Source organism: Pleurodeles waltl, chromosome 8, assembly GCF_031143425.1.
Source record: "Pleurodeles waltl isolate 20211129_DDA chromosome 8, aPleWal1.hap1.20221129, whole genome shotgun sequence".
NCBI lineage: Eukaryota > Metazoa > Chordata > Amphibia > Caudata > Salamandridae > Pleurodeles > Pleurodeles waltl.
The window spans coordinates 1,367,455,008-1,367,470,267 of record NC_090447.1 but is presented as its reverse complement, the minus strand read 5'-3'; the positions used below and the strand labels follow the sequence as shown (position 1 = coordinate 1,367,470,267).

At 41.7% G+C, this 15,260-nt stretch overlaps 1 protein-coding gene and 1 pseudogene across 6 annotated transcripts in view; both read left to right on the top strand.

Moving 5' to 3' along the window:
- The window catches only part of CNTN5 (contactin 5), a 3,179,309-nt gene that overhangs the window by 1,814,988 nt on the left and 1,349,061 nt on the right, over positions 1–15,260 (top strand). The gene's annotated exons all lie outside the window — the stretch shown is intronic.
- Positions 11,792–11,892, top strand: LOC138252463 (U6 spliceosomal RNA; annotated as a pseudogene).

The following is a 15,260-nucleotide window of genomic DNA, read 5'->3' as shown; positions in this document are numbered from 1 at the left end:
ATAAGGCATTTATAAAGTGTACATTTGGGCTCCAACTGCTTTCGTAGTCTTATAATAATTTTCCAGGTGTCTCCGAGGTTTTCATTGTACAAGAAATTACAAGAAGCTTGTGGAGATGCTGTCCAAAGGGTGAAAGAATGCACTTTAAATAGATAAACATATCAGATTTGGTGAATCGTGACTGTAAAATATATATTTAAATGGAAGTTTTGGGAAAGTAAACAGTTTTTGACTACAACACCCGGAACCCCAACACTCGTTTTGCAGAGCAGCAAAACAGACATTTATCATACGTTTAAAGAAGATTTTTGCAGCAATTTGTTTTAAAAACAGTCTAGTTTTTTAAAGTAGGAGGTAAACCTGACCTTTGTACCTCCTATCCATACACCACTGAACCCGCTTCCCCGGACATCACCCTCAACAACTGGACCCACATCAACACGGAAGAAACCAAATCCATCATGAACTCTATCCACTCCGGCGCCCCTTCGGACCCCTGCCCGCACTTCATCTTTAACAAAGCCGACGACATCATCGCCCCGCACCTCCAGACCGTCATCAACTCTTCTTTTTCTTCTGCTACCTTCCCCGAATGCTGGAAGCACGCTGAAGTCAACGCCCTACTAAAGAAACCTACGGCTGACCCAAGCGACCTGAAAAACTTCCGCCCCATCTCTCTTCTACCTTTCCCAGCCAAGGTAATAGAAAAGACCGTCAACAAACAGCTGACCACCTTCCTGGAAGACAACAACCTGCTCGACCCTTCACAAACCGGATTCCGAACCAACCACAGCACGGAAACCGCCCTCATCTCAGTCACAGACGACATCAGAACCCTGATGGACAACGGTGAAACAGTCGCCCTCATTCTCCTCGACCTCTCGGCTGCCTTTGACACCGTCTGTCACCGCACCCTAATCACCCGCCTACGCTCCACCGGGATCCAAGGCCAGGCCCTGGACTGGATCGCCTCCTTCCTCGCTAACCGCTCCCAAAGAGTTTACCTCCCTCCGTTTCGCTCAGAACCCACCAAGATCATCTGCGGCGTACCTCAAGGCTCATCGCTCAGCCCGACACTCTTCAATGTCTACATGAGCCCCCTCGCCGACATCGTACGCAAGCACGACATCATCATCACCTCCTACGCCGACGACACCCAACTTGTACTCTCCCTCACCAAGGACCCCGCCAGCGCCAAGACCAACCTACAAGAGGGTATGAAGGACGTCGCAGATTGGATGAGGCTCAGCTGCCTAAAGCTGAACTCTGAAAAAACGGAAGTCCTCATCCTCGGCAACACCCCGTCCGCCTGGGACGACTCCTGGTGGCCCACGGCCCTCGGCACCGCACCGACCCCCGCAGACCACGGCCGCAACCTCGGCTTCATCTTGGACCCTCTTCTCACCATGACCAAGCAAGTCAACGCTGTGTCCTCCGCCTGCTTCCTCACTCTCCGCATGCTCCGCAAGATCTTCCGCTGGATCCCCGCCGACACCAGAAAAACCGTGACCCACGCCCTTGTCACGAGTCGCCTGGACTACGGCAACACCCTCTACGCCGGGACCACCGCCAAACTCCAAAACCGCCTGCAACGCATCCAAAACGCCTCGGCCCGCCTCATCCTCGACGTACCCCGCAACAGCCACATCTCCGCACACCTGAGACACCTGCATTGGCTCCCAGTCAGCAAAAGGATCACCTTCCGTCTTCTCACCCACGCACACAAAGCCCTCCACAACAAGGGACCGGAATACCTCAACAGACGCCTCAGCTTCTACGTCCCCACCCGCCCCCTCCGCTCCGCTGGCCTCGCACTTGCTGCCGTCCCTCGCACCCGCCGATCCACGGCGGGTGGGAGATCTTTCTCCTTCCTGGCGGCCAAGACCTGGAACTCCCTCCCCACCAGCCTCAGGACCACTCCGCTTTCCGGAGACTCCTAAAGACTTGGCTGTTCGAGCAGTGATAACCCCCCCTTTCCCCCCTAGCGCCTTGAGACCCGCACGGGTGAGTAGCGCGCTTTATAAATGTTAATGATTTGATTTGATTTGATATCAGGCTATCGATTTTAATGTGGGGTCGAATTGAAAACACTTTTACAGAAATACAGCCTGTACCCTGTCTGGAAGTCGTATTATTTCAAAGACACATGAACCACTTTAGTAAGTAGTGAACCAATAAATGTCGGAGCCAAAGATGACATTGGAGAATAGTCCATGGGATAGGGCATAGTTTTCATACTTCAGAGCCCATCAGAGGTATACAAACCATACATGCCAACATTTTAAAACAGTGGGAAGTTTCTAGAAAGAAATCATGAGAATGTATTTCTCTCATTGACTTCTATTGGGGCCTAACCAGGTTGCTGTTACGGATGCGATTTGTAAGTCTGCTGCTGCAAGATCGGATGTTAGATACACAAATCTACGTTTTTCCCCCCCTACCTGTCAGGAGTATGGAGAAAGCACTATGGCAGGCAGAGAGAGTGTGATGCAACTGCTGTGCACTGGCTTGCAGGAGCAGGTTATTGGCAGTGCATACTCGAGTAACAAAAGACCAGGCCTTGTCAACTGAAGCCTGCAGAATAATCTGTTTTTTACATGCAGGAATCAGGAGGCAAGAGACTAGCCTTGAAAACGGTAGAAGCAAATCAAGAGGGTGGACCACGTCATGAAGCAGGGCATCTTTACAATATTGCCATCTATGTGCCTAAAACTAGGTTGAAACCTTATGTTGTTTATTTCTTTACCTTTATTGCTCTTTGTTGGTTTGTCATGCATACAATCTTGTGAGCATTTCTAGGTGCGTTGCCTTGAAACTCAGGCCAAGCTGCCAAATTTGAGTGAAGGTTACAATGAGGGAAAACTAGCTTGAGGTTTCAAGACTGTGTGCTCTCTTCCCCAAAACATAATAGTTGGGATCCTTACAAAAATATAAGGCACAATGCAGCTCCAGAGTGAGGGGAGGTCCAGAATGGTGTCTGCCAAGATAGTAATCCTGTAGTTATCGCCTATGTACACTTGCACAGAAGCCTTGCACAAAACCTGAGATAGTACTTTCTGCCAAATCCTGATTAACAGGATCTCTGTCTTAATGTTGTTCAAGGCTTTGCCAATACATGCATCCACACTTGAATTTCCTTGAGGCTGCCTGCTATACTGGAACTGTTTTCTGAATTATGGTTGTTAGAAATGAGGTCTTTGGTTGGGAGTCAGGATACCCCCGTCAAAGCAAGGACCCTCACTATAGTCAGGGTAAGTCACACACAATCCAAATTATCCTGTGCCCACCCTCTGGTAGCTTGACACTGAGCAGTCAGGTTTAGCTTAAAAGGCAATGTGTAAAGTATTTGTGCAATAAACCATGCAATAACACAGTAGAACACCACAAAAATACACCACACAGTGTGTAGAAAAATATCTAATATTTATCTGATAAGATGCAGGTTAAAACGATTACGATGCAATCAGTATATGTTGAAATATCCCTGTAAAAATGGTATAAAGTGTCTTTAGTCTCTTAAAAGCAACAAATGTCTCTTGCAAGCACAAAGTACCTGGTTTGCGTTCAAAATCTCCGCAAGGAACCACAGAGGAAACGGAGGTGTGCCGCATACTGTGATAAGTAGTTTGTTTTTCACGCAGGGAAGGCTTTGTGTCGATTTCCGGCTCATAGACTAGGATCCTCTTCTGGTTGAGGGGTTTTCGGATACCCCAGGGATGATGCGTTGAAATCCGGTGCTGGCAGGACAAAGTCACAGGGGCTGCGTCAATCCGGTGGGCGTTGCGTGGAAATTTCTAATGCACGGCAGACGCTGCATTGATTCCTCGCAGGAAGTTAGGCTGCATCGTTCTGGCTCGGCTTTGCATTGATCTAGTGGGCAGGTTGTGCGTTGATTTTTGCCACACAGGGAGTTCTTCTTGCAGGAATGAAGTCTTTTTGGTCCTGAGACTTCAGGGAACATGAGGCAAGCCCTTGGAGAGCACTTATCAGCAAAGCCAGAGACCAGCAAGGCAGCAGGGCCACAACAAGGCAGCAGTGCTTCTCAGAAAGCTGTCAGATGAGTCCTTTGGGCAGCCAGGCAGTTCTTCTTGGAAGGTTGCAGGTTATGGATCAGGTTCTTCTCTAGGAAGTGTCTGAATTGGTAGGGGCAGAGGCCCTGTTTAAATACACAAATGTGCCTTTGAAGTGGGTGAGACTTCAAAGAGTGGCTTAGAAGTGCACAAGGTCCCCTTTCAGTTCCATCCTGTCTGCCAGGGTCCCAGTAGGGGGTGTGGCAGTCCTTTGTGTGAGGGCAGGCTACTGTCCTTTGACATGTAAGTGTCAGGCCCTCCACCCTCCCAGCCCAGGAAGACCCATTCAATATGCAGATGTATTAGAGTGTGACTGAGCATCCTGTGTTTGGGGTTGTCTGAGTGAATGCACAATGGAGCTGTCAACTAAACCTATCCAGACTTGGATTGAAAGGCACAGAAGGATTTAAGTGTAGAGAAATGCTCACTTTCTAAAAGTAGCATTTCTAAAATAGAAATAAATATAAAATACAACTTCACCATTAAGCAGGATTTTGTATCACCATTCTGGTCATAGTAAATATGACCTGGATACTCCTTTCAGATCAGGGTCTACCACTTAAACAGTATACGAGGGTAGCCCCAATGCTATCCTATGAAAACAGCGGTGTAAAAACGAATTTAGGAGTTTTACATTACCAGGACATATAGAACACACGTTCATGTCCTGCCTTTTACCTGCATAGCACCCTGCCCTATGGGCTACCCAGGGCCTACCTTAGGGCCGACATATGTAGAAACAGGGGAGTTTAAGGCTTGGCAAGTACTTTTAAATACCAAGTAGAAGTGGCAGTGAAAGTGCACACACAGGCACTTCAGCGGCAGGCCTGAGACATGGTTAGGGGGCTACTTATGTTGGTGGCACAACCAGTGCTGCAACCCACTATCAGCATTTAATGTACAGACCCTGGACACATGTAGTGCACTTGACTAGGGACTTACAAGTAAATTGAATAGGCCAGTTGGTTATGAGCCAATGTCACCATGTTTTAAGGAGAGAGCATATGCACTTTAGCACTGATTAGCAGTGGTAAAGTGTGCAGAGTCCTAAAGCCAGCAAAAATGAGGTCAGAAAAAGATAAGGAGGAAAGCAAAAAGCTTGGGGGTGACCCTGTAGAAAGACCATTTCCAACAATGGTAAATTGAGACTGCAATCTAAATATCATCCACATACATAGAAGAAAATGTTAACATCTGTGGCATTCAAACGTTATAGAAGCATGAAAATTATGAATGAAAAATCAAACTATCAAGTAGGAAAGTGAATTCAAAAATCCTTTCCATATATTGCATTCAGTTTATATAAGTATGCATATATGCAACTTATAAAATTGATTTGGTGTTCCTTGTCTTAATTTCCAAATCCTTGCCAGATCTGTTTCACATAATGCCTATTTGAAGCACAGAGGTGATTGACGTATTTTAATTATAATATACAAATAGAGAAGTCTTATGAAGGTCAATTAGGACATATTTCTATCCTTCTTCTTGTTTTACTTCCTTCAAATGAAATGGCAACCTGCTGAAAAAACTGGAGGTAAACCCCATACCTAATGTAATAGAAACATCACCAGTAGAATTATCACTGACATGCACTAATTACCCTGGCTCCCCAAAAGCAAAATTTTGAGAAAGGAAATTATTAATTGTGAAGAGGTGTTCCACCACTTTATTGTACCTTTGTCCTGGACTACAATGCAGTACACTGAGGCTGTCCACTCAAACTCTAATAGATATGGCCCAAGCAACAGGATTTTCATTGGCAAGATGCATGATAGGTCCAAGTCAAATAACATTAAATTAAGGAAAACAGCACAATACAATTGCAAAATCAATTCTAGCGAATCATGAAAAAAATGAAAGAAGGATGCACACATGGTGAAATAAGATTAAGGGAACAGATGTAATGGTATGTTTTAAGTTTAGGTTCCAAAAATGTCCATAACAACAATGATGTTATATAATCAATTTTAGTCCACGTGTGCTACCAAATCGCTGACTGGTGGCTACTCTTGCACCAATGGGAAAGTTACCAACAATCCATTGTGCTTCACAGAGGCCAGGGGAGAAAAGCAACACTGATTTATCTTTCATGCTGGTTGACTTAACCTGTTTTTAATCTTCCTGTTATTCCAAATACAGCTACAGATATGATACAAGATTATCTCTCTGCTTCTACTGCATAAGAGACTTAACCTATTGGAAGTGGTCAAAGAACAGTTCTGGTCTCTCTCACTGCTCACACACTCTTAAAGAAACCTCCAGGGTGCATGTCTCTCTTTAGCCTTGGCTTACTCCATGTCCAGTGCTGTCCACCCCAACTGGGCACTTGGTTCATATCTAAATTACAAAACCCTTTTACTGTCTTCTGTGTTTCTTAGGAAGTACAGACGGCTCCTTAGTGACCCTTGCTAGAACTTACAGTCGCTTTGTTTAAATGGAGAGCAGGGTTGTGTAAAGGTCAACGTTTTGATGTACGAGACAACTCCTGTTAAAGTCTACACGTAGGTTTATTATCAATGATACCCCATGCATCTGCCACAGCTTTTATCACAACTGTCGGTCTAGCTCGTCTAAATCTCCCACAAATGACGTTCAACATTCTATCACCATGACAAATGATTCCGTTCACGAGAACGGAATCATTTGTTAGGAACACCACAGGTTGCACCTCTGCTCTCTTTACAGACAGTTTCTGACAGACATTTTCTACTCCTGACAATTCAACAGATCAAGGACTATGCTGATAAACTAGTTGTGTGGTGCAGTTGTGATCCAGTTCACCAGTAGTTGGTGATGTTCCATAATACTATCTCTCAGCAAGCCCTACCAACATCCAGCCTAATTTTGCCAAATATCCTAGCTTCTCTTTCTGCAAACTCACCTAAAAGCCTTTGTCCAAGATGGCATGTGTCAGGCTCAGCTTCAGAGCTCCTAGTCTGCTCTCTTGACTAGCCTCAGGAAAAAGATGAACTATACTTGCTTTTTCATTGAGGAACACGTTTCTGCCTTACTGCGAGCAAAGCCAAATGTCTGAAAGTGCTTCTCTAAAGAGTCTTGCCACCTAAATCTCCACTTGGCACAACCATGTCAAAAGCTTGGCCACCTGTTGTTGCCTACTCCTAAGTGGCACATTCCCAGCCAGATAACTGAGCTGTGATAGTTTCTTTCACTCCTCCCACTCTCGGAAGTAGTCCTCACTGGTAGAGGAGGTTTTTATGTCTCATTAAGGCATAATCACTATTAGGAAAGAAGACCCACAGAACCTACCAATTGTTACTTGTGACTACTGAGGCCCCTTGTCAGCACAAAGTATGATTTTTAAAAGTGATGTTTCCAGTAAAATTATCTAAAATCTACTTTGACAATTGAGCAAAATGTTTTGTTAAGTATTAAAGAGGAACCATAAATCACTTGTTAATGGGAAAATGCTATTCTACCTAAACAGTTAGAACTGCATTCTGTGCTTTGTTCAATTTAGTGAATACATGTCTTTAAGCATATATTTTAATTTCGTCCATTAAGTCCCCATTAAGAACTACAAGGCACACTTTGGTGACACTTAGCTAATATATGGAAGTGGATTTTCTACAAATGAAGAGATTTAATCTGTTACGTGTTGTTGTGTTCCTGGCAACAACCAGATAGCCCACAGTGGAGCCATGCTTTTCCAGTCATTTGTGGTAAGTGTAAATGTACACTTCAGCCCACATGTACCATTTAACTTGCACAACACTGTTGCACTTCATCAGTTAACGTACTGTGACCTTATTCAAAACATAAATACATTATTGGTGTAGCCAGTTTTATTACATTAGTGTGACATTGCAAATGGAGTATGTTTACTGAACAAAAGTGTCACAGTAACGAGAGTCGTAATACCAGTGCACAAAAGGTCGACAAAAATCTAGAGAAAAAATACAAAAAGGTGACATTATTACAAATATATTGCTGCCACTCTTGTGCAGGGTGTGCTTGTCACTCTGGTTCACTTAGAAAACACAGAGATGTCCCCCAAAGTACTTATTGTGTGGTGCAAATAAGGAAAAGATCCGAATTTTGAGCCTCAATAGTATGGTGGACAGAATGCAAGTGTCATTTAAAGCACATGTATGGCAGAGAATTCAAGTGCCAACTTAATTCCATTTTAGTAGTTTACTTTTTACTTTCTCAGATATAAAATGTGCATGTCAATCTTTATTTAATTTGTAACACTCAACTAGAGAGCACATTGCAGGAGTTATAAGTATAGTATGTGCTAGAACACATAGTGCATGTGTTTATGGGTTTTACCACTCATTACATTGGTTGTATTTCAGAAAGAATTGTTATCACCCATTGTCCTTGTATGCTGCAATGGGTGACGTAAAGATGGTGACAAGAGGTGCAGGCATAAGAGAGTACGCTTTGCTAAAATGTGTTTGCAATCTATGTAACAACATTTCAGTAATGAATTTAAAACCATACAGTATTTTTTAAATATTGAAAACCTAAACATCATCATTAAAATGGTTAGTATCTAATTGTCATCTTCTGCACAAGGAGTTTTTTTTTTTTTTACATCAGACGCACTTTAAAGTTGTTAGTGGGTTATAATTTTCCTTTATATAAAGCAAATGATCCCCTCAACAAAGAATGACGTTGTGTACATCACTGTAGTTGGACATAAGACTAACTCTCTGGCTTCTGTCATTTCAAAAGCACCACAGGAGGTGTTTATTACAAGCTTGAGAACTAATGCAGGTCAATTATATTATTAGGTAATTAAATATAGAAACCTGTTCAAACTAGAAAGGGCACTGTACATTTAAATAAAGCATTTCTTAGTGCTAGAGAGAATTGTGTTATCACATTAGGGGATGTATTCTAATCAAATTTAAAGTTTAGATATATTCTTTAGCAAAGTACTCACTTGGGTATATGCAATTTAATTGGAAGCTTGCTGTTTTAAGTTAAATATAACACTCAGAATATTAAGAATTATTAAAGGCTAACCTATATTAAAAGAACAGTGTCAATTGGCATGCATAAGTGTCGAAAAATGTTTTTTTAAATGTACAAAAGGTGAAATGAGATTCAATAACTTGTTACCGAATCACATTTTTTTGTACGATTTGGTATTTGGAAGAGGCATGTTTAGGGCGTGCCTTCCAAATACAAAATTTCGAATACCAAATTGGTATGGTATGTATTACTGTTTAGCGACCGAATTCCGGTCGCAAAACAGTAATATTTTACCACCAGTTTGCAAGTGGTGGTAACCAATTCTGAAAGGGGACGGTCATCAAGGGACGCCCCCCCTTTGAGAATGTAAATAATAATATTTTTTAAGAGCAGCAGGCAGGGGCCCTATGGACCTTAAAGGAAAATGGCTAACATTTTTAAAAGAAATATATCATTTCTTTATTTAAAAGCAATCACAGACATGATGGTATGCTGAGCCTAGCAGGCCACCATTCCTGTGAAGGCTACAAATCCTAACTGGTGCAAATTGTGATCTACCTCATTAATATGCAAGAAGTAGGCCTGTCTGCGACCCACTAGGAACAGCTAATGAAACTCAAAGAATTTTCACAGACTAGGAATACCGATTTCCTAACTGCAATTCGGAGAGAATCACAATTAGGAAATCGTTATTCCTAACGATAGTACATCTAGCCCAAAGAGAGCACATTAAGTTGCTACAGTAATCCTTACTCACTGTTTGGTAGCAGGTTAAGTGATATAGTGTCAAAATAGTGTGAGAGAAACAATTCCAGCAGTTAGGCAATCCAAATAAACTACTATTTTCAAATAAAACAAAAATGTATTATTGTTGAGACATTACTAATCAAACTCTATTTAGATGCATAACAGCTTCGTAAGAAATTGGGTTTTTGATTGAGCGGGGTGAAAACCCTACTCATTCAACAACCACAGTTTTTGTCTGAGTGAACCACAAAAGTCACAAAATTAACCTGTGCTTAACCATCTTGTGGCTTGGCACAAACACAGCCACGCTTAACTTGGAGGCCTTGTCTTAGGTATTTATACAGCACTCAAACAGTAATAAGGTGAAAACACAACACAAAAAGAATCCCACACCATTAGGGAACATTCCAATAAATACAATTAGTAAACAATTAATCAAATCCAGTCAGTAGAACTGGAAGTATGATTTTATAAAGGTTTTACTGAAAAGCAGCTCCTAAAAGATGAAGCATTAACTGCAGGTATCTGGTCGCCCCTAGGCTGAGGCAAAGTTCAAAAGTTAAGGCCGACCATGGTGGAGGGCGGGTCAGATACACAAAGTAAATTGGGCTCGGTCTTTGCTTATCTTCAGATTTAGAAGAAGAAAGTATAGGACAAGGGTGAGTCCAAGGAGGAGAGAGGCTGTGTCCAAGGAGTTGTCCTCATCGCTGGGGAGCACTAGACAAGATCGCAATGAAGCAGTTGACAATTGTGAGTAAAAGCCATAGAGAGATAGGCTTTACAGCAGTGAAAAATGAGTTTGAGGTTTTTTTTACTACTAGGGAATGCAAAACTTAAAAACAAAAAAAAAAGCTTTTACATACTATGCACCCTGCCCTAGTTGCGGTTTAGGATCTAACTTAGAAATTACATATGTTTTAGAAATGAAAGTTTAAGCATGGCAAGAGATTTGTTTTGCCAGGTTGATTTGACAGTTTTGCAATGCAGGCTGCAATGGCAGACCTGAGATACGTTTTAAAGTGCTACTTAAGTGGGTGGCACAATGAGTGCTGCAGGCCCACTGGTAGCCTTTAGTTTACATGCCTTGGGTAAAGGTAAATTATGTGTGTCAATCAGGTGTACAGCAATAGTACAATTTTTTAAGGCGAGCGCACATGGACTTTAGCTCTGGTTGGCAGCGGTAAAATGCACAGTGTTCAAATGGCAACAAAAACAAAATTCAGAAAACAGAAGAGGTGAAGACAAGAAGCATGGGGGAAACCCACACCAAGGATGACAGGTCTAACAGGCCTCTAACTGAGACTGAAATGAAGCCAGCAAGATAGGATATTATTTTAATGTAATGTGTACCACTGTTTACAATGTAAAATCCTGCCTGTGACATCAACATGTTGAATAACTCAGAAGGGGATGTGGAATATTCATATTTCAAGAATAATAGTGCCACCTTCCAATATGAATGGGACTATAGACAAGTATAACAAAACGTTGACTCTCAGTGATAAATTACAAAGCACATTTTTCCTATTAAAAATTAAGTACTCATATGTTCTCATTTTATAAAGCATGACATTAAGGCCCAAAGTAACCTTTTTTTAATTGTATGATTTCTTGTATGTTTGGGTCCTTTGTCTTTACAATGTTTTAATATATTATGCATTTTGTTATGTGTGTATATATATATATATATAATTATGGGTCACTTTAATAGATAATGGTGTATTGTGAGGTTTGTGTTTTAATGCACCTTTAAAATTAAAATATATTTTTAGGATTTTTGGTCTGTGCAAAGAGAAATAGACAGAGAAATTAAGTACGTATATATCCTCACTTTGTAAATATGAAGACAGCGCATGGGTTGCTGTTGTGATGAGAATGTTCCCTTCATGAAATATCAGTGTTTTGCCTTACCCTGGGTACACAACTGCAGGTGTATCTGCTATCCAGACTTTATTTTTGGCATCATCCTAATCTAGCATGGGTGTAGAGGATTTTACACCTGTCCCTGACACTGTGTGGTCCGTGGCTCAGTGCTTGCTTCGGCAGCACATATACTAAAATTAGAACAATACAGAGAAGATAAGCATGGCCCTCATATTATAACCTAGGAAGAAAGGTGAATAAGGTTTGCCCACATAGTCAAATATGGACAGTTTCCCTGTTTAGAGTTATCCAGATAACATAAATCTGGAAGCATACTATGTTATGTGGTTTATAGTTTGACAAGGATTTTTTCTGTGTGACCGGGCAAGTGTAGCCTTCTGGCCCCTTCCATGTAAAGTTCTGTTCTTAAGTGAGACTTGCCCTGACATACGGTCTGTACTAAATCCAGTGGGATCCATTTTTGATGCCTCTGATTTAGCATTGCACAAGAAGGAAGATGTGAATAGCTTCCCTAATCAATGTAAGTATATTTCCTGCATTCCATTGAGATAAGGCTACTATTCTAAAATTCCATGAAAACTTTGTTAGAAAGAGCTGCTAATTAGTTCTTTGTGAGATCTGCCATTGGGTAGATGGTATGGTGTGAAGGCATTGTGTGAAGGGTGGGACTCCAGTATTTGTTGCTTAAAGTGGGAATGTGTATAGGCCAGACCTGCTCTTCGGTCTGTCCCTAATTTCTGTTTCAGAAAGGCAAATAACAGTCAGGTGCCGAACCATTGTGCACATGCTGTGCTCTTGTTTGGAACCAACCCCAGTGCTACTTGTTGTTAGAGGTTTCTCTTTACACAAACTCTGTGCCCCTATGTAAAATAGGAGTGTCTAAAAAGATAGATGTCAAAAGAAGTTGAAGACACTATGCCATTGGTGCAGCGGGGGCTCGTATTCCCATACTACTCTGTCCCAAAAGGAGGAGGGGCTGTCATCTGTTCCTCCAGTGCCATGCACTATTAAGGTTGTTGTTTATTTTGATAGCTAAATGTAAACAGTTTTAATTTGGGTGGGTGACTTTAATATCGCATTCAGTTGTCATAGTGGGAAAAGGGTATGTGGTTTAATGAACGAAAATAAGGAAACTCTCACCCACTTAAAGCATACACCATATGTGGACACTCTAAACACTCTTATTTTAAAGCACAATCTTATTTTAGCGAGTGATATGGTTGGCAAAGAGAAACGTAAACCATCAGCATTCACGGGTAGTTGCAGAGGGAGCACCATAGATTTAATTTTTTGGACATCCCATTTGGTATCGTGCCTTTTTGACTTGAACATTGTTGCAAAGTGCGTGAGAGATCACAACTCTCTCATCTTATCAACAAACCATCAGAAAACAAACTCCACAAAGTATAAAAGTTGCAACGTAGTGTACTCTAAGCAAAAGGGTATTAAAATTAAATGTGCTAAGGTGGACCCGGAGACCTTTAAAACACAATTTGTGTCTCAGAATATGGTTAATGTCTTACATTGCCTGCAGTGGGTCACTCTATTTTAGAGGATTTGGGGTTCATATGGTGATCCATCTCAGATGATAAATGACCTCTAGGAAACTCTACACTGAAAGTCCACTACACAAATGGTTTAATTCAGCCTGTACATTTGTGCAAAAGAAGTTAAAGACAACACAAAAAAATCATCCATGGTCTCTAGCGGAGGGTAGAACGGCACAAAGGTCTTATAAAAACATAGTGGGGGAGACAAAGAAAGAGATCCGGGCTAAAACATGGGAGAATCTATCTGCAGCTGTTAGGCTGAAAGACAATACCTCTTTTTCGGAAATAATTAATCACCCTATTTTCTCAGCTAAGGATGTGCTGATGGTTAAAGTATTGATCCCAGCAGATTTATGGGTGGCTCATTTTTCAGAAATGTTTAAATCTGGGTTTAGACAATCATAATCTACACCTCTAGACAATTAGATTATTTTCCTTGATACAGGTACACAGAACTCAATGAAGTAGTTAGCGCCACTGGGAAAAGTGCACTTGGGGAAGCGCCAGGCCCTGACGGTGCCCAGCAGACATCTTTGTCTAAAATTGAATTTTGGGCTCCCCTGCTAACGAACGTGTTCAGGAGCGATGGGACAGGCCCAATATCTGGTTCCTGAGAAAAGCTCCACTTATCCATATTTATAAAGAAAAAAAAAAAAAGGGAAATCTGCACCTATCAGTCTGCTACAGACCAAATTAATTGATTGATTGTAGCATGAAGATCTTAGAGTGTTTCCGTTTGGCTTCAGACAAGGCATTGGGACTACAGACACGTGTTTAAACCTTTATATTATAACAGAGAAATATGTCATGACCAAGAAAGGACCTCTTCACTTGGCATTCATTGATTTATCTAGCACTTTCAACCTGGTCAATTGTTCAAAACTCTGGGCCGTGATGGAAAGAATGGGGACAGAGATGGAACTTCTCACCCTAATTTAATGTCTACACCAGGATCTAACTGTTAGGGTTTGTTACGGTTTGCAGGGCGAAACTACCACTCAAATCAGATCTACACTTTTTGAGAGATGGGTGTGTCTCAGCTCCTTTTCTATTTCTCCTCTACATAAATGGGATTTCTAAACATCTCTCTGAGTTTGGAAAGGATGCTCCTAGAATTGGTGGGCAATCTAGCCCAATTTTGCTGAAAGCGGATGACGCTATGTTGATTGCCAGCACATCAAATGACCTACTGGTCTTATTGGACTTCTTTTTCCTCATATATGGAAGAACAGGATCTGAAAGTTGATTATTCCAAACCATTTATAATGACCTGTGGTCCTTCTAGTATGAGTAAAAAATCTTTGTCCGTGGGGATAATAGTTCCAGAGAACGCAAATTATTTTAATTACTTAGGGATCATTTTTAGTTCTCGCAATTAACTGTGAGGGCACAGCAATTTAGCAGGGATATAGAGGCAGCTTTTAGATTTGCCGTAGGTTGGGACAGAAACCTATCAGAGAGATGACTCATCTGTATAAAAGTAAATGCATTTCTGCGGGCTTTATGGAGCATGTTTGTGGGGGTATACAAACGCAACAATCCTCTAATGGGTAGAAAACCATTTCACAAGGAGTGGTTCCAGCAGCGGCCACCACTCTGATCTGTCTCGAGGAATTAGGCCTCTCTTTTCTGGAGGATCAGATGGGTCTTGCCCTGCCTTTGCTCTGAGTTAGGTGCTGGGGAGACCCAGAGGAAGCCCTGGTTAGATCTTGCATATCTTACTGCTTATCTTTGGATGGGGTTGCCCGGATTTCTTACATCACATAACTGAAGAAAACCTTTGCAGCAATAGACGTAAAAGAGCTGTTTGTTAATCCTCGTTTGATTAGTTTAAAATGTAAAGAGGAAGTTAATCAATATTTACTCAAGTTGTTGCTGTGAACAAAGAACATTTGACGCTCTGGGCTTTTACCAGCCAGTAAAAGCCCTGGGCACTCCATTGTTCCAATGGAGATCCCAGCATTCCAGTACTCTAATCTGGATTACAAACCCCATCCATCGCTGCTACGTAACTCTTTTTAGACTTAGTATAATACATTTTAAGGTTGCCTTTACACTACAATGT